We start from the raw sequence: 24,975 nt of genomic DNA, 5'->3' as shown, positions 1-24,975 counted from the left end.
CCACACAAACACTAAGAAAACATTTGTGGAATGGGAATGGAGTGAGTTCTGAAGCTTCATAAGCTCGGGACTTGTAAATCTTCTGCAAATTCCAGAAAGTACTCAACTTGCTCTCCACTTTTATGGCAGGGAGCACAAATTAAAGGTGAGGGAGGCCAATAGATTCTGTTGGAGTAAAGAGAGTTGGATTAATGTAAGGATATATGGAGATTACAATTCTTTGAAGGTACAGAGCATTTTCCCATGGGGGATTTTTATCAAAGGGTTAGTTACTCCCCAGGTTTAACTAGGTCAGTATGAACTATTTTGCTATTCGTTCTAAACAGTTCTAAGAGTACATATTTTCAGGTTGTAGTGGCACCTTTACGCATCTTGTCCATTTATATCCAATTCTGAAATAATTGTCCCTATTTTGCAAATTAAGAAATAGGAGCTCAGAGAGGTTAAGTAACTTTCCCAAGTTCACACAGTTAGCGGCAGAGCCAAGAGTCTGAACCATGGCAGTCTGGCTCCAGCATTCATGCTCCTAATGACTACGTTATGTGCCACATCCAAGACCTCAGATCCATAAACATCAAGCCAGCCTGGAGCAACAGGGAAAGATCTAAGGAAACTGTAAAGCAAGGCCAAGGTCTGCTTTGGTGTCAGGGCCCTTTGCTTAGTAGACCCAATGGCCTCTGCCCCTAGAACTGACCCTAGGATTAATGCTGTCTCACTTTTGTGTTCTGTGTCTGGCATGGCCAAGGCTAGACTAGGATTCTGGATATAGTTCCAGACTGTGGGCAGGAGTAATAGAGGAAAGATGCAGCTTGTCTGTGTTTGATATTTTGTCAGCTTGTAAATTTGAGGTCCCTGAACCACTAAGATAAAGTTCTTTTTTTCTCAGCACACCTAACTTGGCAGATGCTAGCATTATAGCTGAACAGATGTTTTCCCTGAAGAATCTGTTTCCAATACCTTATGATGAAGAATCACCTTCAGAGAATAAACAAATGTACATATGTGTAAGCTCCAGCAAAACAAAACCATCTATTTCAGATGTGAGACAACAAATGCTCTATGCTTTAGGAAATAGATATCAGACAGGTGGGAAGTCACTCAAGGATTTATTTTTAAGTGTCATTTCTATTTGAGGTTTTTCACTATCCCTCCCCGCTTTCAGCAATTGCAGTTTGGAACATTAATTCTGGATTTTATTTTTTATTTCCCCCAATGTAGTTTGCATCAAACTAACAAAAGACACTTTTATAAACTGAGTATGCTAAATGTGCTTATTTAACATATTCTGCAGTGCTTGAATTTAAACCAGGGAGAAAGTGGGTAATCAATATATAGCAATGTTTCTTTTTCTAAACACCCTGTAAGTTTTTCTATTGATTTATTGTTTTGCTGGGGTTTTTTTTATCACCAAATTATTCCCAGAGATACCAAGATACTCATGCAATTCCTTTCAGTGTTTACAAATGGTTATAACTGATCAAGCTTATCTGTCTCAGAAGCATATTGTAGAGTTACTAATATCCTTTTGTTGAATAATGCCATTTCATTCTTCACTTTCATTGTCCAGTCAGTCGATATGTACATGGTAAGTATTTCTTAGTGTCATGAGTTCCTATGAATAAGGAAAAGACGAGTGGGATGTATTACATAGTCAATCTTAAATTTAAATTAGCTTCATGTGATAGGCTACATAATGGTTCCAAAATGTATGTCCACATCCTAATCCCTGGAATTTGTGAGGTTACCTCATATGGCAAAGGCTTTGCAGATGTGATTGGTTTATAAATCTTGAGATGGGGAAATTATCCTGTATTATTCATAAATATCCCTGTGAGAGGAAGCCCAATGGAGATTTCACATGCATGGAAGAGAAGAAGGCCATGTGACCATAGAGGCAGAGACTGGAGGGATGCTGACACAAGCTAAGGCATGCCCACAGCCACCAGAAGTTGAAAGAGGCAAGGAATGGATTCTCCCCTAGGGCCTCCAGAGGGAGAGGCATGTGCCCTTTCTGACATCTTGATTTTAAGTCAATAAAACTGACTTTGGACTTCTGGCCTCCAGAACTGTGGGAGAATAAATTTCTGTTGCTTTAAGCCACCAACAGTGTGGTAATTTACTATGGCAGCCCCAAGAAACGAATACACTAAGTTTCTATATGTTACACATAAGCCAATTATTTGGACCAGGTGCAGGTATCTGTAAACATAATATTAGATGCAGTAGGTAGGTCACCATGTTGGACCACAAAAGCCTTTTTAACCCATATATATTGAATTATACTATATAGTATAGTATATTTGTACAGGTTTATTTCCCTGTCTCTAGCAGGAAACAAGTGAAAAACCACTTTGGTGTCCCTGAAAGTAGTGTTGCCCTAAGGAGTTGTCCAGGATCTCAGATGCCAGAGAAAATGGGTATCATCATATACATTGTATTGTGTTTTGAATGTCTAATAGTAAAAGATGCTCAACTTCCAGGGTGTGAATCCCAGGGAATGAAGTGGAATCACAGTGCAGGCTTCATTAGGTGATGGATAGCTAAACCTCTCCTGACACTCTAGGGGCCAATTTAAACCTTGGGGGTGGGGGGGAGACGGGATTATGAATGTGTGTGAAGAGCAAACGACCATCATAGGGCATACTGATTGATTCCACATTGTGATAATGGCTTAGTCTGCCCAGAAAAGATCATGGCATCATTTTCCAGAATCTGGTCACCAAAGTCTCACTACATCAGTCGACAAGCATTGCCGCTGGACCATGCAGGATGAGTGTTCAATAACAACACGTTATGGATTCCAGAAGCATGGGCCGTAGTGCACCGATCAGGCCCAGCTCTCTCTCCACTTGACTATGAAAGCCAGGTTGACTTCCACTGAGACCATAAGCCCTTGCATTCCTAGACTATATGTGGGGAGGGGAAGAGAAAGGGAGGGTCTTGGGAGAGAATGAGAAACTGTACTTCAAAGGAATCCAGTCTTGAGCAGTTAAATGGAAATACAGGTTGAACAACCCTAATCCAAATATCCAAAATTTGAAATGCTCCAAAATGCAAAGCTTTTAAAATGACAACATGACACCACAAGTGCAAAATTCGACCTCACCTCATGTGATAAGTCACAGTCAAAACTTTCTTTAGCGACGCAAACAGATCACCTGAGGATAGGAGTTCCAGACCAGCCTGGCCAACATGGTAAAACCCCGACTCTACTAAAAATACCAAAAATTAGCCAGGCATGGTGGAGCATGCCTGTAATCCCAGCTACTCAGGAGGCTGAGGCAGGAGAATCATTTGAACCTGGGAGGTGGAGGTTGCAGTGAGCTGAGTTCACGCCATTGCACTCCAGCCTGGGTGGCAGAGTGAGACTCTATCTCAAAAAAAAAAACTTTCTTTAATACACAAAATTATTTCAAGTAATAAATTACCTTCAGGCTATGCATATAAGGTGTGCATGAAACATAAATGAATTTCATATTTAGACTTGGGTCCCATCCCTAAGATATTTCATTGTGTATATACAAATATTCAAAAACGTAAAAAATCCAAAATACTTCTTACCCCAAGAATTTTGGATAAGAGATACTCAACCTATATACAAAAAGTATGTCCATATTTGTACCAAGTTTATAGAGTATATCATGTGAGTTACAACTACAAACACAACAATGAAGTCCATTGAGGTTTAACAGTTACTGAAATAATACTAAGGGCAAATGCATTCTCTAATTGCCAGTAAGGCCCCTGGAGAGACATCTGTCCTTATTAAGTAATGGAATAGGGAAAGGGACCGACATTCTTGGCATTACTATCTTGTTAACCCTTAAAATTCACTAACGACTTATATATACTTCTCTAGATCAATCACTGCCTGCCAGGGAAAGGGGCTCCGGGCATTTCTGTCATTTATTCAAAAGTACAAATCACTTGCAACACAACAGGTGATGAGTCAGGAACTTTCTTTTCTCTCTTTCTCTCTTTTTTTTTTTTTTTGACAGTCTCATTCTGTCGCCCATGCTGGAATGCAGTGAGGAGATCTCAGCTCACCGCAACCGCTGCCTCCCAGGTTCAAGCAATTCTCATGTCTCAGCTACTCAGTGAGTAGCTGGGACTACATGCACCAGGTCCAAATAATTGGCTTGTGTGTAACATATAGAAACACAGTGTCAAAATTATTTAATTACTGATTGCATTTATTTCATATATACAGTTCAGATCATGTTTTTACATCTTCTCTCAGGTTTCAGTGTTTCAGTTTTTCAGTATTTTAAGTATTTTACTGTTTGTCCACTTCCTCTAAATTTTCAGTTTATTGGCATGAGGGTCTCTAGTGATGTGACTCCCAGTTTTGATTCCTGATATTACCAATTTCTGTCTTACTCCTTTTATCTTTATGAAAGTCTCACCTGAGGTTTATGAGTTTTACAGACTTTTTTTTTTTTTTTTTTGACAGAGTTTCACTCTGTTACCCAGGCTGGAGTGCAGTGGTGAGATCTTGACTCGCCACAACCTCCACCTCCCAGGTTCAAGCGATTCTCCTGCCTCAGCCTCCCGAGTAGCTGGGACAACAGGCACGCACCACCACACCCAGCTAATTTTTGTATTTTTAGTAAAGACAGGGTTTCACTATGTTGTCCAGGCTGGCCTTGAACTCCTGGGCTCAAGGGATCCGCTTGCCTTGGACTCCCAAAGTGCTGGCATTACAGGCAAGTCAGAAACTGTCTGCAAAGCTTACTCTTAATTTTCTGGCAAGCCAACTTGCTAACAGTTGGTGGCAACATGGAAGGAAGGGCTCAGTATCTTCATGTTTGTCAATTATTCGCCCCTCTCTAAATGTTTCTCACTCTCTTTGCTACCAGCTGAGATATGTCCATTTCACAAGTGTTGAACAATTGAGAACCCAATAAAGAAAACTGAACCTAGGACAGGTCAGACAAGAAAGAGCATGTGGTATACATAACAGGCAGCTTTCAGTAAGGTCTAGAGTAGAAACAATTATTGACATGAAGAGTAAGGTTTTTTGTGTTTTTTCCCCCAGAGGAACCTCAGGAATCATAGAATAGCCAGTCAGTTTGCTACTTTCATAAGAAAATGTTAATAGCTCATAAACTTCTATTCTTGCTTACACTGCATATAAGCAATTCATGCATAACAACTTTGTAAAATTAATCAAAGGTACCTGCCTAAGGCCACCTAGTTTCTCTCTTATTGTATTTACTTTTGCTGGTTTTTAATCTGACCTCCCTGTAAAAATATTTTAACCCATTTCTAGAATTACTGTGAATTAGACAGAGAGGAAAAAAGGGAAACAGACCATGAACAGAGAAGATACAATCATAAATATCATATGAACTAAAATATAAATGATGTTATAATTCAAAAGGCAGCTTGCTCAATGGGTAGATGATTTTGAGAAGCAGAAAAAACACAGGATGTTTGGATTCTCATTTGCAAGCAAAAGAATTGCCCATACTTGGGGGCCCTAACAGCAAAGAAAGCCAGAAGAAACTCTGGGAAATCATACTTAGGGTCTGGGAACTCTGCCCTATAAATGTGGACAACCCCATCCAGGTAGATAATTCCAACCCTCATAGGATGACAAGGCTAGTCTGGGTTTAGCTGCTGGGGTAGGTTCCAGGCTGCATTTTTTGTGGGAATAAACAAATCTCTGATCATGAATGTGATCACCACAGGCAAATTTTGTGACAAGCATCCAGAGGCTGAGGCCTCTAATTTAAGTGATGCTACTTTGGCATCTAGAGAGGCTGCAGAAATTCTCAGTTAGATACCCACATCACAGATAACCAGGAAGTTACCTAACGCTAACCTTATCCTAAATTTGAACAGCATAAATAAACCCCTCTATTCTGGAAGACGCCTCATACCATCTGATTCTCTCTGCCTCTAAAGTCACGATTTGTGGATATCTGAGTCTCTCTGCCTCTAAAGTCACGATTTATGGGTATAAAAGAGCCACATATTTTTATACAGCCTTGTTGACATAAGAGTGAGTCCCTCTCCATCTAAGACTCTTGGCAGTTGTGCTATGCAAGATTTTCAGTGTGGTCTTTGGTAAATTTTGTGGAGTTTAAGTGCCCCTCAAGTGAATGGAGTGGTCCATGTTCCTCAAAGTCCCCACGTTTTTGTAGATTCCCCTCTGAAGATTATAATTCTTAGCAGGCCCCAGCAAAATCAGTTTTTAGTGGCTAAGGCCATAGCAGTGGTATTGTAGGGTTATCAAGATCCAAAAGAGAATAGAATTACAGGAATAGGTGGTGATTTCATACCAAGAAATTGCTAAAGCCAGCTCTACACAGCCAGAAGATACTAGGTTGCCTGGACACTTAAAGGAAACATGGGGCTTAACTGAGACAATAAGAGCTCTCGCTTGAAAAAAACAACAAAGATCAGTATCGATCATGGTAAATAATAATATTAATAATAATGATGATGATTCTAATAAGCACTCTCATGGTACTATGTCTCAAGTGCTGTTGTGTGTTATACATATTGATTCATTTAATTTTATAAGACACCTATGAGGTAAGTACTAGTATTAATCTCATTTTACAAATGAGGAAAGGGAGCTAAAAAAGGTTAAATAATTCACACAACTGGGAAATGTTCACAAATACTTTGTATCACAAATACATTTGTACTAAACAAATGGCCATTGAAGTACCACAGCCCAAGGCATGGATGGTTGTGGGGATATAGGCTGTCCAGTTTAACTGAGAGCATCCTCTTACACGGCAAAAGGGAAATCAAGATTATTGGTGGTCACAGTGTCTGCGTATTCCTCTTGTCTACTAGCTACTCAGTCAACAAATCTTCAGTTGTCTGCTATGTGCAGATACTATGCTGAACCTGAAGACATTCTACTCCGAAGCAAACCAATGGCCATAATGATCTCTTTCTGAGTGATCACCATAACCACGAGTGGGCTGGGTGTGGTGGCTCACAACTGTAATCCCAGCACTTTGGGAGGCCAAGGCATGTGAATCACTAGGTCAGGAGTTCAAGACCAACCTGGCCAACATTGTGAAACCACGTCTCTATTAAAAAAAATACAAAAATTATCTGGGCATGGTGGCACGCGCCTGTAGTCCCAGCTACTTGGGAGGCTGAGGCAGGAGAATTGCTTGAATCCGGGAGGCAGAGGTTGCAGCAGTGAGCCGAGATCGCACCACTGCACTCCAGCTTAGATGACAGAGTGAGACTCTGTCTTAAAAAAAAAAAAAAAAAAAAAAACCAGAGTAGTTGCAAAGCACAGATATTATTACGGTCTGAATGTTTGTGTCCCTTCAAATTCATGTGTTGGAACCTAATCATCATTGTGATGATGTCAGGAGATGGAGCCTTTGGGAGGTGACAAGGTCATGAAAGAAGAGTCCTCATAAATGGGATTAGTGCCCTTATAAAAGAGATGCCAGAGAGCTGCCATCCCCCTTCCACCACATAAGGACACACACAGCAAGAAGGTGCCATCTATGAACCAGGAAGCAGGTCCTCACTGGATGCAGAATCTGCTGGTGCCTTGATCTTGAATTTCCCCACCTCTGCAACTGTGAGCAATAAATTTCTGTTGTTTAGAAGACACCAGTCTATGATATTTTGTTATAGTAGCCCAGACAAACTGAGACAGATATTAAAGAGTATGGCTATTATTAAGAACAAGAATTACCACTTCAACTCCTCATGGAAACTTTAACAATGACCTCAGACTCTTTCAAGTACATTATTCATTTATTTGATTCCTAAAATAACTTTTATAAAAGCATTCAACTAATAAAACCTGAAGGCTAGAATGTAAGTCTAGCATGGATGGAGTTTGTAAACTGCAGGCACAAATTATTTCAGAGTTTATGGATTAATGATACTCTATTTTTTATTTCCTTATATTAATACTGAAACATCACAATTTTGAGTAGATCAACAACAAAAAATCATATAGACCAAAAAAATCTGATCAGAATCAGAGATGTCCAGCCGAGTTTTTAAACTTTTTTTTTTCGTTTTTTTGAGTCTCGCTCTGTCGCCAGGCTGGAGTGCAGTGGCACCATCTCGGCTCACCGCAACCTCCAGCTCACGGCAACTTCCCACTCCCGGTTCCAGCAATTCTCCTGCCTCAGCGTCCTGAGTAGCTGGGATTACAGGCATGTGCCACCACGCCCAGCTGGTTTTTGTATTTTTAGTAGAGAGAGGGTTTCACCACATTGGCCAGGGTGGTGTCGATCTCCTGACCTCGTGATCCGCCCGCCTCAGCCTCCCAAAGCGCTGGGATTACAGGCGCAAGCCACCGCGTGCAACCTTTTAAACGTTTTATTATGGAAAACATCCTGCCTATGCAAAGTAAACAGACCAGTATAACAAAGCCAACATATCTATCATCCAGCTGCAACAACTACAACATTCTGTCATTCTTGTTTCTTACATTTTCCTCTATTCCTAACTCAATTATTATTTCTATACCATTCTTTATACAGGTAAAATTTATATATATCAAAAGGCAAAAATCTTAACTGTGTAATTTTGACGAATACCATATGAGAAATATAATGTGCCCATATAACCCATATTCCCTATCCAGATTTGCAATCAATTTATACTCCCAATCCAGAGACAATCATTGTTCTGAATTTTTTCCATACCATAGATTAGTTTTGCCATTCTAGGACTTCATAAATAGAATTGCAGAGCATATGGTCTTTTGTGTCTGGGATCTTTCACTCAGAATAAGGCTTGTGAGATTCATCCATGAGTGGTTTCTTCCTTTTTTTCTTTCTAGTATTTCATTCTATGAATATACCACAATTTATCTATTCTCTTAAAGTTAGCCATTTAAGTTGTTTCAAGTTTTGCAGTGTTATAACTAAGGCTGTAATGATCGTTCTTGTAATTTTATTTTGTGAACATGCATTTTCATTATTTGGGGTAAATATCTAGAAGTGGAATTTCTCAGACAAACGGTAAGTAAAAGACCATTTTATAATACATACATTAATTTTCTAGGTTCTGACAAGTGAGTTGCAAATGTTTTTCTTGACAAAACCGAAATATTCTTTTAGATCATTTTTATGATAGAAAATGTCCCTCGAAAATACAACTTTGCCCAGAACTTTGGGAGGCCAAGGCAGGCGGATCACCTCAGGTCAGGGGTTCAAGACCAACCTGGCCAACATGCTGAAACCCCGACTACTAAAAATATAAAAAAAAAATTAGCCAGGCATGGTGGTGCATGCCCGTAATCCCAGCTACTTGGCAGGCTGAGGCAGGAGAATCACTTGAACCCAGGAGGTGGAGCTTGCAGTGAGCCGAGATCACACCACTGCACTCCAGCCTGGGCGACAACAGTAAAACACTGTCTCATAAACAAACAAACAAACAAAAAAAACAAATTTGCAGTGCTAAGTAGCAATGTGATGTATGAAGACACTACATGCTAACTAGAAGTAATAAAATAGTCTGCTAATTTATATGTGAAATCTAAGTAAATCCTGAAGCCCCATGTGACTCAGTCCTGCCAATATTACAAATTTCCTTTCTCCACTGTCTTTTCCGCTTGATAACTCCATCTATTTGTATGTAACATATTAGAAAAACTACCGAAAATTATTTTATGTGGTCATATGGACATAGAGAGTGGAATGATAGATAATGAAGACACAGAAGAGTGAGGGAGTGGGAGAGGGGAGGATGATGAAAAATTGGTTAATGGGTACAATGTGTGTTATTAAGATGACAGATACCCTAAAAGCCCTGACCTGACCACTATGCAGTCTATGCATGTAACAAAATTGCATACCTACCCCATAAATGTGTAAAAATAAAAAGGAAAAAATATTTAAAATAAGTGAAACTCTAAAAAGAAAAGAATGAATAAGGAGAAACAAACTGTTTACATTCATTTTTCTTCAATAAAGTTCTAGAAGAAAAAAGAAACACAAATGCAAACATAAACTGTAAGGTAACTTATCTGTAATTACCAAATACTTTGTCTTTTCTGAGCCAACTGTTCAGTAAGAATTGGACAAGTATTGCATTACCAAGATAGTACACCTGACTGCCCTTATATACATAATACTAAATTATTCTTAGTTTTCTAGGTTTACTCAGTTCAATGAATAATCAGGGGTCCGTGTTATAATCAAGGTAAGGTGGGTAAATAAGGTCAACTTTCCTCCAATATTATGATACCGTCCTCCTCCCTCTCAAACTTTAAAGTTTCTACAAATAACCTGAAAAGCCTGTGAAAAATACAGATTCCTGATCCCAAATCCACACTTATGGAATCAGAAACTCTCTGGTGGTAAAGCTCAGGAATAAGCCTCTTTTGGCAAAAAGAAAACTGGTGGCCCTAATGCTTATAGAGGATTGTATTTTGAAAAACAAGCCTTATAAAAGATTTTTCACACCACTCCACTGCACCTCCAATTTCCGATTTACCTTCTAGCTTTCATGCTGTGAGTCTATTTTTTCCTGCAGTGTAAGATTTGAAGGACTAAGGCTTGGGTGTTAGCACAGGATGGTCAGAAAGAAGAGGTTTAGCTCTAGACGAAAGGGTCTTCCATGTCACTCAATCTGGCTCACCAGAAGTTATACTGGAATAATACTAAAAAGAGTGTACGTTTGCTGGGCCTTGTCCTCTGGCCAAATGTTTCCTTTGGAAGTCTGTTCTGTGGGATGGTTGCAGAGGGGTGCTGAAGGGGGAAGAAATTGACTGTGGTAGTAGAGAATTTAATGAGTTCAGGTTGTAAGTTCTCACTATTTCTAGAACCCCATACATCCTACAATTGATTTACACTAAGGCCCCTCTACTTTGCTTTTCTCCACTCATTCTCTTCTACTGCCTTTCAATCATAGTACACAGTCATCTAGAAAAGGTACCACTTTACTGTTTAGTAAAAAAAAGAAAAAAAACCTTGGAGATACAAGAAAGTGTAGCATATACAGTTGTATTCAACTCCAGGGATTCTAATATATGCATAGGGTGCCTTATGGAGTTGTATGGCATACAATCTACGAAGCCATCCCTAGTATACAAGATGATATATATTAGGGAACAAACAAGTACAGAGTCCCATCAAATTAAACAAGATTGATATAGCTTTACTTATTAATTATGATATCCACTCATTTTGTAACTAATTTCAGAGGTAGCTCAACCAGTCCTATTTTTGCCTCTATTCTAACATTTAGATATTTATCAGCTCTTCCTCCCCATTGTCCTCTTATGCCCTCAGCCAAAACCTGAAAATTTCTTTTCTAGTTCTCTCCCTGTCTGGGATTCGGGTCTATTCCTTATATCTCAATTGGATAATTTGTCCCAAGTTTTTAATTCCATGAATTTCTGTAAAACGATTTTTCTCTTCTGATTGGCTATGAAGCTTTCACAGTGGAAAATGTTTAGAAGAAACCAAATCCAACTATCACATGTAGCCAATTTTACCCATTTCTCCTCTTCCACTGCCTTGTGGTTTAAACACCTACAGTTGGCCGGGCGCGGTGGCTCACGCCTGTAATCCCAGCACTTTGGGAGGCCGAGGCAGGCAGATCACAAGGTCAAGAGATCAAGACCATCCTGGCCAACATGGTAAAAACCCGTCTCTATTAAAAATATAAAAATTAGCTGGAAGTGGTGGCAGGTGCCTGTAGTCCCAGCTACTCAGGAGGCTGAGGCAGGAGAATCACTTGAACCTGGGAGGCAGAGGTTGCAGTGAGCTGAGATCACACCATTGCACTCCAGCCTGGGTGACAGAGTGAGACGCTGTCTCAAAAAAAATAAATAAATAAAAATAAATAAATAAATAAATAAACACCTACAGTTGTACTAATAAGTTTGGCCCTTGATATAGTGGGAAAATACTTCCTATTAGCACAAAACATGACTCACAGGGTGAAATAAAAAAACATGGACAATAAAGAATAAACTGAATGAGAACAGAATACAACCTAGGTCTCCATTTTCTCATCTGCAAATGAGAAAAAGTAGGTGCCAAACCTGACTGTTCCATCAGAATCCCATATGGGGATATTCCATAAAATATAGGTTATTAGTCTCCACTCCCAGAATATTTTGATTTATTTTGTCTAAGGATAGGACCTGAGAATCTGCATTTTTAAAAATACTCCCTACCAGATATATATTTTCATATTATAAATACAATGTACTTGTAAAAGCAAAGCAGGTGAGTTCCAGTTTCAGTTAAAATGGAGTAAATAACTCCATCCTACCTCCTCGACTGATTACAACTAAGAATTCTGCACAAAATACATAAAGCAACTCTCAGAAGACTCTGAAAGGAAAATAAGACCAGGTAGTCTCAATATAGAATTCAGTACTCAAAGGACAAATCAGCAATAAGTTGCCTGTTGGTTTGTTACTCCCCCTGTCTTCTATATCCTGGCTTCAACTCTGTGGCAGGCAAAAATCAAAACTACTAACAGGCACAGATAAAGTAAGATTCAAGAGAAGTTCACTCTCTAGCCAGAGAAGCAGGAGTGAGGGCCAGTGTGGAACAAACCCCTTTTCACTCTCAAGCATGAGCAACAAAACAGGAGTCCACTGCTCCAAACAAGACGGAGGTGGCCCCAAGCCATTTTGAGTGCCAGCAAAGAAAAGTCACGCCACCCTTCACTAGTATGACAGAGGTTACCACTGTGAAGTGGAGAAGCCCCTTTTTACTCTCCCTGCACTACACTGGGCAAAGATGTTGTCAGTAGAGGCAGCAGTAGCAGCCCCACAAGCTCTTTGCTCCCACTACTTTGTCCCAAATTAGGCCCAGTCACAAGAAGTACATAAAAATGTGGGAAAGCTGAAGCTCTCTGGTTTTCTAGCTAGATCACCAGGAAAAGGGCCTCTGGGAATTAGAGAGAACTACAGAGATGATGAAGCTGGAAAAGGGGATTTTTAAATCTCTAAAGTCCTGGGCTCAGTCCCAAGCTGCTCATGTGTGAAACCAGATGTAATGAACATAGCAAAGGCTTTATGAACTCAACTACACCATAGATCACTGCCCAGATCCCAAATTGGCACCAAGAATGTACAAAAGAGTACAAACCAGAAGATCACTGCAATGGCTTTTTTAACTAAACTGACATCGGAACTATAGCTTACAGAAGTTGGCTTAGGACTTGCAGTCTAGATGCAACAGGTTTGACTGCCAGCTAAAACAAAATAAAAAAAATTCTCTGTAATATTTTACAAGACTCAGAGTCTCATAACATAGTATTGAATATGCCCAAATGCAATCAAAGATTATTCAATGTATAAAGAATCATAAAAACCTAAGAAATTGTCAAAGGAAAAGGCAATCAAGTGATGCTAACCTCGAGGTGACTAAATGCTGCAATTATCAGGCAAGATTTTAGAGCAGCTCTTACGATTGTGCTACATGAAGTATGTGTTGACAATTTTGAAATAAATGCAAAGATATCAGTTCTCCTCTGAGAAATAGAAGGTCTAAAAATGAACGAAATGAAAATCATAAAACTGAAAGATACAAAAATAAAAATAAACTGTAATATACATAAAAATTGGAAGGGATCAATAGAAGAATGGGGATGACAGATGAACGAATTAGTGAATTTGGTCAATAGAAACTATGCAATTTGAAATATAGAGATTCAACAGTTTAAAAAAATAAAACAGAGCTTAAGAGCCTGTGGAACAATAGCAAAAGATACAACATTCATCTCATCAAAGTTCCAGCAAGAGAGGAGAAAAACGTATGTGCAGAAAAATATTTGACTAAACACTTCCCAAATTCCAGGAAAAACAAAACCTACAAATCTAAGAAGCTTTGTGAATCCCCAAAAGGATAAACTCAGAGAAATCATGCCTGTACATATTATTTTAAAACTACTGAAAATCCAAAATAGAGTATTGAAAGCAGTCAAAGAAAAACAATATATTACATTTAGAGGACAAAGATCCAAATGTGTGTTGATTTTTCATCAGGAACGATGGAGACCAGAAGACAGTGAAACAATAGTTTTAAAGTGCTGAAAGAAAAGACCTGCCTGTCAACCCAGAATTCTATAACCAATGAGATTATCATTCAGGAATGAAGGAAAAATGAAAATGTTCTCTGATGAAGGAAAAATAAGATAACTCATTGCTAATAAATCAACTTTAAAGAAATGTAAAGAAATTCAAGTGGAAAGGAAATAATAACTGAAGGAAATCTAGAACATCAATAATGATCAAAGAGCAACAAAAATAGTAAATGTCTCCCTAAATAAAATAGACTATTTTTTTGTCCCATAATTTTGTGTAACAATATATTTTTGTTGAAAGCAAAAAGCATAATGCTGTATGATGGGATTTTCAATAGGTAAATGGAATACATATGAAAATTTTGTAAAAGGAAGAAGAGTAAAATGATTATATATGTATACTTATCCCTTATTTTTATGTGAAATGGTAAGATATTGATGCTAATTAGATTGTATAAAGTTTGATGTGTATATCGCATTTCCTACAACAGTCACTGAAAACAACAATTCAAAGGGATATAGTAAAAAATGCAATAGAGAAATTAAAATGGGATTCTCAAAAGTAAGTAACTCAAAAGAACACAGAAAAAGAAAACCAAGGTAATAAGAGAACAGAAATTAATAATAAAATGCTGCACCAAAATGCAACCATATCAGTAATTACATTAAATGAAAATAGTTTAAACAAACCAATTAAAAGGGAGTGATAGATTGGATTTTTAAACACACACACACACACATACACACTAACCAACTGTATGCTGTCTACAGGAATTTTACTCAAGACATAATGATATACATGGGTTAAAAATGAAATTATGAGAAAAAGATATAACATGCAAATACTAATGAGAAGACAAAAGCTGGTGTGTGTATTTAATATCAGACAAAGTAAACTTCAGAAAAAGGAAAATAACCAGAGACAAAAGGGGACACCACATGATGATAAAAAGATCAGTTCCTCAAGAAGACATGACAATTTTAAATGTGTATGCAATTGACAACAGAGCTTCAAAATAAGTAAAGCATAGATTGACAGAATTAAAAGGAGAAATAAACAAATCCATAATTATTTTTATGCATTTCAAGTTGTCTCTCAAAGTAACTGATAAAACAAACAGAAAAGCAGCAAGGCTATAGAAACCTGAGCAACACCATCAACAAAGTAGTTGGTTGATGAACTAGTAGTTCTAGTTGACCTTTATATAACATTCTACCCAACAACTACAGAATACACATTTTTTTCAAGTGTACATGGAAATATTCACCAAAACAGACCATATCCTGGGCCATTGAATAAATTTGTTAAACTTAGAAGAATTGAATTATCTAAAATATATTCTCTGACTATAATATAATTAAACTAAAAATTGATAACCAAGGATTTTTGGAAAATCTCTAGATTTGGAAATTAAACTACACACTACCAATTAATCCATGGCACAAAGAGGCACTCTGAAGAGAAATTAGAAAGTATTTTGAACTGAATAAAAATAGAAATAATATCAAAATATGTGAAATGTGCCCCAAAAGGCACTTAGAAAAAAATTAATAGCATTACATGCTTATACTAGAAAAGAAGTAAGCATAATCAATAGCTTAAGCTTCCATCTTAAGAAACCAGAAAAAGAAGACACTAAAACTAAAGCAAAGACAAAAGGAAATAATAAAGAAAAATAAATTAATAACATTGAGAAAAACAAAACAACAGAGAAAATCAATTAAACTAAAAGCTGATTCTATGAAAAAAAACACAATAAAATTAATAAACCTCTAGCTTGATGATCAAGTAAAAGAGAGGAGGCACTTACAATGAAAGATAACAAGAATGAAAGAGGAGATATGACTATAGACTGAGACATTAAAGGGCAACGAAGGAATGTTAAAAACAATTCTATGCACACAAATATGACAAGTTAGATAAAATGGACCAATTGCTTGAAAGATATAACCTACCAATATGTACAAAAGATAAAATAAATAACCTCAATAATCTTATATCTACTAAAGAAATTAATTTCATAATCAAAATTATTCTGAAAAATAAAACTCCTGTCCCAGGTGATTTCGCTGTAGAATTCTATTAAGCATCTAAGAAGAGGAGGGACGTGTCACAAATAACTTGAGCCACCATTACTCTGATACCAAAACCAGCCATGACCATACAAGAAAAGACAATTATAGACCAATATCCCTCATGAACATAGGTGCAAAAATCTTCAAAAAAAAAAAAACTTAGCAATTTAACCCAGCAATATATTACAAGAACAATACGTCATCACCAAGTGAGGTTTCTCTCCAGGAATGCAAGAATGGTTCAACACTGGAAAATCAATCAATGTAATTCATTGTATTAACAGTCTAAAGGAGAAAAAAATGCACGGTTATATCAAAAGATGCAGAAAATCACTTGACAATTTCAACATTCATTCAAGATAAAAACTCTCAGCAAACAAGAAATAGAAGAAAACTTTCGCAATATGATAAAAGGCATCTACAAAAGCCTTACAGCTGACATACTTAATGGTGAAAACCTGCATGCTTTCTCCCTATGATTGGGATCAAGGCAAGGAGGACCACTCTCACCACTCCTATTCAGTATTGTATTGGAAGTACTAGCAAGTACAATGAATCAAGAAAAGAAATGAATGGTATACAGATTAGGAAGGGATAAATAAAGCTATTAAGATACCCAGATGACTTATATAGAAAATCCCAAGTAATCTAAGAAAAGCACATAGAACTAATAAGTGACTGGCAAGGTCACAGATACAAATTCTATACATCCACAATAAACAATAGGAAACCAAAATTTAAGAATAATACTATTCATAGTAGCCCCCCAATGAAATATTTATGTACAATTCTAACAAAATATGTTCAGGATCTGCATGTGGAACTAAATAAAAATAAAAATACAACTTATCAAAATTTGTAGGATACAGCAAAAACAGTGTGTAGAGGAAAATGTTACTATATATATGTATATATAAGTATATATAGTATGTGTGTATGTATATAGAATAAAGATCTAAAATAAGTAACCTAAGAATCCACCTCAGCAAACTAAAGAATAAACAGCTTGTTCACTCTGATTATACTTTCTTTTCCTGTTCAGAAGCTCTTTAGTTTAATTAGATTCCATTTGTCAACTTTTGCTTTTGTTGCAATTGCTTTTAGCATTTTGGTCATGAAGTCTTTGCCCATGCCTATGTCCTGAATGGTATTGCCTAGGTATTCTTCTAGGGTTTTTATGGTTCGAGGTTTTAAATTTAAGTCTTTAATCCATCTCGAGTTAATTTTATTATAAGGTATAAGGAAGGGGTCTAATTTCAATTTTCTGCATATGGCTAGCCAGTTTTCCCAGCATGATCTATTGAATAGGAGATCCTTTCCCCATTGCTTGTTTTTTTCAGTTTGTCGAAGATCAGATGGTTGTAGATGTATGGTGTTATTTCTGAGGTCTCTGTTCTGTTCCATTGGTCTATATGTCTGTTTTGGTACCAGTATCATGCTGTTTCAGTTACTGTAGTCTTGTAGTATAGTTTGAAGTCAGGTAGTGTGATGCCTCCAGCTTTGCTCTTTTTGCTTAGGATTGTCTTGGCTATACAGTTTTGCAATCTACCCACCTGACAAATGCCTAATATCCAGAATTTACAAGGAACTTAAATTTAGAAGAAAAAAACAAACAACACAATCAAAAAGTGGGCAAAAGATATGAACAGAGAAACACATCTTGACGGGGGTGGCTGGCAAGATGGTGGAATAGGAACAGTTCCAGTCTGCAGCTCCCACTGAGGTCAACGCAGAAGGCAGGTGATTTGTGCATTTCCAACTGAGGTACGTGGCTCATCTCACTGGGACTGGTTAGACAGTGGGTGCAGCCCATGGAGGGCGAGCTGAAGCAGGGTGGGGCATCGCCTCACCTGGGAAGTTGAAAGGGTCAGGAAACTCCCTCCCCTAGCTAAGGGAAGCTGTGAAGGACTGTGCCATTAGGAACAATGCATTCCAGCACAGATACTACACTTTCCCCATGGTCTTTGCAACTTGCAGACCAGGAGATTCCCTCTGGTGCCTACACAATCAGGGCCCTGGGTTTCAAGCACAAAACTGGGTGGCCATTTGGGCAGACACTGAGCTAGCTGCAGGAGTTTTTTTTCATACCCCAGTGGTGCCTGGATGCCAGCAGGACAGAACCGTTCACTCCCCTGGAAAGGGGGCTGAAACCAGGGAGCCAAGTGGTCTAGCTCAGCAGATCCCACCCCCCACGGAGCCCAGCAAGCTAAGATCCCCTGCATTGAAATTCTTGCTGCCAGCACAGCAGTCTGAAGTCAATCTGGGACACTCGAGCATGGTGGGGGGAGGGGCATCTGCCATTACTGAGGTTTGAGTAGACAGTTTTCCCCTCACCCTGTAAACAAAGCCACCTGGAGTTTGAACTGGGCAGATCCTACTGCAGCTCAGCAAAGCCACTGTAGCCAGGCTGCCTCTCTAGATTCCTCCTCTCTGGGCAGGGCATCTCTGGAAGAAAGGCAGCAGCCACAGTCAGGGGCTTATAGATAAAACCCCCATCTCCCTGGGATAGAGCACCTGGGGGAAGGGGCAGCTGTGGGGGCAGCTTCAGCAGACTTAAAAGTTCCTGCCTGCTGGCTCTGAAGAGAGCAGCAGATCTCCAAGCATAGTACTCAAGCTCTGCTAAGGGACAGACTGCCTCCGCAAGTGGGTTTGTGATCCCCATGTATCCTGACTGGGAGATACCTCCCAGCAGGGTTTGACAGACACCTCATACAGGAGAGCTCTGGCTGGCATCTGGAGAGTGCCCCTCTGGGATGAAGCTTCCAGAAGAAGGAACAGGCAGCAATCTTTGCTGTTCTGCAGCCTCCGCTGGTGATACCCAGGCAAACAGGGTCTGGAGTGGACCTGCAGCAAACTTCAGCAGACCTGCAGCAGAGGGGCCTGACTGTTAGAAGGAAAACTAACAAACAGAAATAAATAGCATCAACATCAACAAAAAGGACATCCACACAGAAAACCCAACTGAAGGTCACCAACATCAAAGACCAAAGGTAGATAAATCCATGAAGATGAGGAAAAACCAGCACAAAAAAGACGAAAATTCCAAAAACCAGGACATCTCTTCTCCTCCAAAGGATCACAACTCCTCACCAGCAAGAGAAAAAAACTGGACAGAGAATGAGTTTCACAAACTGACAGAAGTAGGCTTCAGAAGGTGGGTAATAACAAACTCCTCCGAGCTAAAGGAGCATGTTCTAGCTCAATGCAAGGAAGCTAAGAACCTCGAAAAATGGTTAGAGGAATTGCTAACTAGAATAACCAGTTTAGAGAAGAACATAAATGACCTAATGGAGCTGAAAAACACAGCACGAGAACTTCAGGAAGCATACACAAGTAACAATCGCCAAATCAATTAAGCAGAAAAAAGGATATCAGAGATTGAAGATCAACTTAATGAAATACAGCATGAAGACAAGAATAGAGGAAAAAGAATGAAAAGGAAAAAACAAACCCTCCAAGAAATATGGGACTATGTGAAAAGACCAAACCTACATTTGATTGGTGTACCTGAAAGTGATGGGGAGAATGGAACCAAGTTGGAAAACACTCTTCAACATATTATCCAGGAGAACTTCCCCAACCTAGCAAGACAGGCCAACATTAAAATTCAGAAAATACGGAGAATATCACAAAGATACTCCTTAAGAAGAGCAACCTCAAGACACAAAATTGTCAGATTCACCAAAGTTGAAATGAAGGAAAAAATGTTAAGGGCAGTCAGAGAGAAAGGCGGGTTACCCACAAGGGGAAGCCCATCAGGCTAACAGCAGATCTCTGCAGAAACCCTACAAACCAGAAGAGAGCTGGGGCCAATATTCAACATACTTGAAGAAAAGAATTTTCAACCCAGAATTTCATATACAGCCAAACTAAGTTTCATAAGCAGGGGTGAAAAAAAATCCTTTACAGACAAACAAACGCTGAGAAATTTTCTCACCAGGCTTGCCTTACAAGAGCTCCTGAAGGAAGCACTAAATATGGAAAGGAAAAATTAGTACCAGCCATTGCAAAACCAAACCAAAATGTGAAGACCATCGACACTATGAAGAAATTGCATCAACTAATGGGCAAACTAACCAACTAGCAACGTAATGACAGGATTGATTTCACGTATAACAATATTAACCTTAAATATAAATGGGACAAAAGCCCCAATTAAAAGACACAGACTGGCAAATTAGATAAAGAGTCAAGACCCATCAGTGTGCTGTATTCAGGAGACCATCTCACGTGCAAAGACACACATAGGCTCAAAATAAAGGGATGGAGGAATATTTACCAAGAAAATGGAAAGAAAAAAAAAAAGCAGGGGTTGCAATCCTAGTCTCGGATAAAACAGACTTTAAACCAACAAAGATCAAAAGAGACAAAGAAGGTGATTACATAATGGTAAAGGGATCAATGAAACAAGAAGAGCTAACTATCCTAAATATATATGCACCCAATACAGGAGCACCCAGCTTCATAAAGCAAGTTCTTAGAGACCTACAGAGAGACTTAGACTCCCACACAATAATAGTGGGAAACTTTAATACCCCACTGTCAATATTAGACAGATAAACGAGACAGAAAATTTAAAAAGGATATGCAGGACTTGAACTCATCTCTGGACCAAGTGGACCTAATAGACATCTACAGAACTCTCCACCTCAAATAAACAGAATATACATCCTTCTCAGCACCACATCACACTTATTCTAAAATCACCCACAAAATTGGAAGTAAAACAATCCTCAGCAAATGCAAAAGAACAGAAATCATAACAAACAGTCTCTCAGACCACAGTGCAATCAAATTAGAAATCAGGATTAAGAAACTCACTCAAAACCACACACTACGTGGAAACTGAACAACCTGCTCCTAAGTGACTACTGGGTAAATAACGAAATTAAGGCAGAAATAAACAATTTATTCAAAACCAATGAGAACAAAGACACAACATACCAGAATCTCTGGGACACAGCTAAAGCAGTGTTTACAGGGAAATTTACAGCACTAAAAGCCCACAGGAGAAAGCAGGAAATATTTAAAATCAACATTCTAATATCACAATTAAAAGAACTAGAGAAGCAAGAGCAAACAAATTCAGAAGCTAGCAGAAGACAAGAAATAACTAAGATCAGAGCAGAACAGAAGGAGATAGAGACACGAAAAACCCTTCAAAAAATCAATGAATCCAGGAGTTGGCTTTTTTGAAAAGATCAACAAAATAGATAGACTACTAGCTAGACTAATAAAGAAGAAAAGAGAGAAGAAGGAAATAGACACAATAAAAAATGATAAAGGGGAGATAACTACTGATCCCAAAGTAATGCGTACTACCATCAGAGAACACTATAAACACCTCTACACAAATAAACTAGAAAATCTAGAAGAAATGGATAAATTCCTGGACACATACACCCTCCCAAGAATAAACCAGGAAGAAGTCGAATCCCTGAATAGAACAATAACAAGTTCTGAAATTGAGGCAGTAATTAATAGCCTACCAACCAAAAAAAGCTTAGGACCAGATGGATTCACAGCCAAATTCTACCAGAGGTACAAAGAGGAGCTGGTACCGTTTTTTCTAATACTATTCCAAGCAATAGAAAAAGAGAAACTCCTCCTTAACTCACTTTATGAGGCCAGTATCATCCTGATACCAAAACCTGGTGGAGACATAACAAAAAATTGAAAATTTTAGGTCAATATCCCTGATGAACATTGGTGTAAAAATCCTCAATAAAATACTGATAAACCTAATCCAATAGCACATCAAATAGTTTATCCATGACGATCATCCCTGGAATATAAGGCTGGTTCAACATATGCAAATAAATAAACGTAATCCATCACATAAACAGAACCAATGACAAAAACCCCATGATTATCACAATAGATGCAGAAAAGGCCTTCGACAAATTCAATACCCCTTCATGCTAAAAACTCTCAATAAACTAGGTATTGATGGAATGTATCTCAAAATAATAAGAGCCATTTATGACAAACCCACAGCCAATATCATACTGAATGGGCAAAAGCTGGAAGCATTCCCTTAGAAACCTGGCACAAGACAAAGATGCCCTCTCTCACCACTCCTATTCAACGTAGTATCAGAAGTTCTGCCCAGGGCAGTCAGCCAAGAGAAAGAAAGACTAATAGTTTCTTCCAATTCTGTGAAGAAAGTCATTGGTATCCTTTGTAGGGACATGGATGAAACTGGAAATAATCATTCTCAGTAAACTATCGCAAGGACAAAAAACCAAACACCGCATGTTTTCACTCATAGGTGAGAATTGAACAATGAGAACACATGGACACAGGAAGGGGAACATCGAACTCCAGGGACTGTTGTGGGGTTGGGGGAGGGGGGAGCGATAGCATTAGGAGATACACCTAATGCTAAATGACGAGTTAATGGGTGCAGCACACCAACATGGCACATGGATACATATGTAACAAACCTGCACATTGTGCACATGTACCCTAAAACTTAAAGTACAAAAAAAAGAAAGACTAATAAAGAAAAAAAGAGAGAAGAATCAAATAGATATAATAAAAAATGATAAAGGGGATATCACCACTGATCCCTTAAAAATACAAACTACCATCAGAGAATACTATAAACACCTGTATGCAAATAAACTAGAAAATCTAAAAGTAATTGATTAATTCCTGGACACATACATCCTCCCAAGAATAAACCAGGAAGAAATCGAATCCCTCAATAAGCCAATAACAAGTTCTGAAATTGAGGCAGTAGTTAATAGCCTACCAACCAAAAAAAGCCCAGGTAGAAAGAGGAGATGGTACCATTCCTTCCGAAACTATTCCAAACAACAGAAAAAGAAGGACTCCTCCCTAACTCATTTAATGAGGCCAGCATCATCCCGATAGCCAAACCTGGCAGAGGCACAAGAAAAGAAAATTACAGACCAATATCCCTGATGAACATTGATGTGAAAATCCTCAATAAAACACTGGCAAACCGAATCCAGCAGCACATCAAAAAGCTTATACACCATGATCAAGTCGGCTTCATCCCTGGGATGCAAGGCTGGTGCAACATATGCAAATCAATAAACATACTCCATCACATAAACAGAACCAATGACAAAAACCACATGATTATCCCAATAGATGCAGAAAAGGCCTTTGATAAAATTCAACACACCTTTATGCTAAAAACTCTCAATAACTAGTTATTGATAGAACGTTATGTCAAAATAATAAGAGCTATTTATGACAAACCCATAGCCAATATCATACTGAATGGGCAAAAGTTGGAAGCATTCCCTTTGAAAACCGGTACAAGACAAGGATGCCCTCTCTCACCACCCTATTCAATATAGAATTGAAAGTTCTGGCCAGGGTGATCCGTCAAGAGCAAGAAATAAAGGGTATTCAAATAGGAAGAATGGAAGTAAAATTGTCTCTGTTTGCAGATCACTTGATTGTATATTTAGAAAACCCCATCATCTCAGCCCAAAATCCCCTTAAGCTGATAAGCAACTTCAGCAAAGTCTCGGGATACGAAATCCATGTGCAAAAATCACAAGCATTCCTATACACCAATAATAGACAAACAGAGCCAAATCATGAGTAAACTCCCATTCATAATTGCTACAAAGAGAATAAAATACCTAGGAATCCAACTTACAAGGGATGTGAAGGACCTCTTCAAGGAGAACTACAAACCACTGCTCAAGGAAATAGACAAACGGAAAAACATTCCATGCTCATGGATAAGAAGAATCAATATCACAAAAGTGGCCATACTGCCCAAAGTAATTTATAGATTCAACACTATCCCCACCAAGCTACCATTTACTTTCTTCACATAATTAGAAAAAACTACTTTAAATTTCACATGGAACCAAAAAAGAGCCCACATAGCCAAGACAATCCTAAGAATCCAGAATTTAAAGTATAATAATAATAAAAAAGATATGAACAGACACTTCTTGAAAGAATATATTTGCGTGGCAAAAAAAACCCATATTTTAAAAAGGTCAACATCACTGATCACTAGAGAAATGCAAATCAAAACCACAACGAGACATCATTTCACACCAGTCAGAATGGTGATTATTAAAAAGTAAAGAAACAATAGATGCTGGTGAAGCTGTGGAGAAATAGGAACACTTTTACATTGTTGGTGGGAATGTAAATTAGTTCAACCATTGTGGAAGACAGCATGGCAATTCCTCAAGGATCTAGAACCAGAAATACCATTTGACCCAGCAATCCTAATACTGGGTATATACCCAAAGGACTATAAATCATTCTACTATAAAGACACATGCGCACATACGTTTATTACAACACTATTTTCAACAGCAAAGTCATGGAACCAACTCAAATGCCCATCGAGGATAGACTGGATAAAGAAAATGTGGTGGCCAGGCGTGGTGGCTCATGCCTGTAATCCCAGCACATTGGGAGGCCAAGGTGGATGGATCACGAGGTCAGGAGATTGAGAGCATCCTGGCTAACATGGTGAAACCCCATCTCTACTAAAAATACAAAAAAATCAGCTGGGCATAGTGGTGGGTGCCTGTAGTCCCAGCTACTCTGGAGGCTGAGGCAGGAGAATGGCGTGAACCCGGGAGGCGGAGCTTGCAGTGCTCCGAGTTCGCACCACTGCACTCCAGCCTGGGCGACAGAGTGAGACTCTGTCTCAAAAAAAAAAAAAAGAAAAAGAAAAAGAAAAGAAAATGTGGTACATATACACCATGGAATACTACACAGTCATAAAAAGGAATTAGATCGTGTCCTTTGCTGGGACATGGATGAAGCTGGAAGCCATCATCCTCAGCAAACTAAAACAGAAACAGAAAACCAAAAACACTGCACATTCTCACTCATAAATGGGAGTTGAACAATGAGAACACATGGATACAGGGAGGGGAACAACAC

This window comes from Symphalangus syndactylus, chromosome X, assembly GCF_028878055.3.
Source record: "Symphalangus syndactylus isolate Jambi chromosome X, NHGRI_mSymSyn1-v2.1_pri, whole genome shotgun sequence".
NCBI classification, from domain to species: domain Eukaryota; kingdom Metazoa; phylum Chordata; class Mammalia; order Primates; family Hylobatidae; genus Symphalangus; species Symphalangus syndactylus.
Note: the sequence above shows the minus strand (reverse complement) of the source record.